Source organism: Uloborus diversus, chromosome 6 (genome assembly GCF_026930045.1).
Source record: "Uloborus diversus isolate 005 chromosome 6, Udiv.v.3.1, whole genome shotgun sequence".
Classification (NCBI taxonomy): domain Eukaryota; kingdom Metazoa; phylum Arthropoda; class Arachnida; order Araneae; family Uloboridae; genus Uloborus; species Uloborus diversus.
Window position 1 is genome coordinate 145,044,946 of NC_072736.1, and position 2,003 is coordinate 145,046,948.

The following is a 2,003-nucleotide window of genomic DNA, read 5'->3' on the forward strand; positions in this document are numbered from 1 at the left end:
TGCAATTTGCTAGTCGTAAAAGCAGAATCCCCAAGAGGGGAAAACGAAAATCTTTTTGAAAGTCTTTCGTACTAAAATGAATTACAGTCGACTCCCGCTACAACGCGATCCGACTTGCGCGAAATGGCTATAACGCGATTTTTTCCCCGGTAAAGAATTTTATTCCTAACGCGAATTCTTCACCCGCAACATGAACATTTTCCGAAGGGAATCGCGGTTTTTTCGGGAATGAACCTTCATCCCTTTAGCATCACTGATAGCGGAAGTTACTACCCAGGTCAAAATTCATGCTAGAAATTGTTTGCTTTATAGCATCACATGCTAATTTCTAGCAAGAAAAACTAGCATAAACTAGCAAAAATCTTTGCTTTTTCTAGCAAACTTACTAGCATGCCATGCAGTGTTTTGGAACACTTTTCATGCTTTAAAGCATACCAATTCTAGCTTGTGTTGCTTTTATTGTTTGCTTTTCTAGCAAGATTTCTACCACAGGGTGCTTTATTTATAAGCTAGTCTAGCAAGATTTCTAGCATCTGTTGCTTTTTATTTTTTGCTTTTATAGCAAGATTTCTAGCATCTGTTGCTTTTTATTTTTGCTTTTGTAGCAAGATTTCTAGCATATGTTGCTTTTATTTTTTTGCTTTTATAGCAAGATTTCTAGCATCTGTTGCTTTTTATTTTTGCTTTTGTAGCAAGATTTCTAGCATCTGTTGCTTTTTATTTTTTGCTTTTATAGCAAGATTTCTAGCATCTGTTGCTTTATTTTTAAGCTAGACTAGCAAGATTTCTAGCATCTGTTGCTTTTTATTTTTGCTTTTCTAGCAAGATTTCTAGCATACGTTGCTTTTATTTTTTGACTTTTGTAGCAAGATTTCTAGCATACGTTGCTTTTTTCTCCTGCTTGCAAAGCAAGATTTCTAGCACATGCTGCTTTTATTTTTTGCTTTTATAGCAAGATTTCTAGCACACACTGCTTTTATTTGTTGCTAGTCTACCATAGTTTCTACCATCTGTTGCTTTTCTAGCTTGATTTCTACCTTTTGTCTTGCTTTAATTTCTGCTACTCCAGCTACCTTCTTACCACCCACTGTTGGTTTAATTTTTCACTTTTATAGCATTAAACAAGTGTCTTTCACCGAGGTTATTATAAAATTCATTTCAGACTTATATAATAAATTACTAACCTCTCCAGTGCTAAATAAAAATGGCATGCAATAAATCGGAAAATAAAAGTACAAAGAACACTTAAAATCAAATTTATTCAATTAAACTTTATTGTAACGCAGATTCTGAATTTTATCGGATAAATATTTGTTCCTTCTCTTCATCTCGGTCTCAATTCCAGAGGAGTCCTTCCCTCTTTTCAGTAGATATTTTCTCATTTTGCTCTAAAAAATAAAAAAAAAGAATGAACAAATAACAAAACAAATAAAATAAAGCAATAAAGGATTTCTAACGTAGCACTTTGAAACGCCTCAAACTAATGCAGAACATTACACTGCAGTGAGACATATTTTGAACCCACATCATATATAGTGCAACTCAAAAGAAGTTACAATATTTATAGCCCATAAACAAAATGAGCATTAACTTCACATCTTATCGAGAACTTAGAATTTTCTGCAAGGCATTAATTTTTGCTAGCCAGTCATAATCCAAAGATTTAAGTTTTGGACGTATTTCAACTGTTTGTATATGATCAACTTTTGGTTCTGTTCAAATGAAATTGGCAAAATCACAATATCTTCCTTTTGTGAAATCTACAACCTGCAAAAATAAGTGCTTTTCACTACCTTTGAACAAAAGTGTACACACAAAATAACCTAAAATTGTAAAAAATCACTCTAAGACAACTGGCGTATTTTCTCAGAACACCAAGAACTTGAAATGCAGGGCTAGAAAAGCATTTACAATTTTACATGCCCAGCCAGGCATGTTTATACATGCTGGAATGAAATTTGTACATACCCAGTTTTTACTTTTGTATATGAATAAAAACATTT

General features: G+C 33.1%; 1 long non-coding RNA gene across 1 annotated transcript in view; it reads right to left on the reverse strand.

The window, feature by feature from the left end:
• Positions 1 to 1,240: 1,240 nt before the first annotated feature.
• The window catches only part of LOC129224712 (uncharacterized), a 7,087-nt gene continuing 6,324 nt past the window's right edge, over positions 1,241 to 2,003 (reverse strand). The window contains exon 2 of the long non-coding RNA XR_008580712.1: positions 1,241 to 1,388. This is a non-coding gene — a long non-coding RNA (uncharacterized LOC129224712). The remainder of the gene's footprint in view (positions 1,389 to 2,003) is intronic.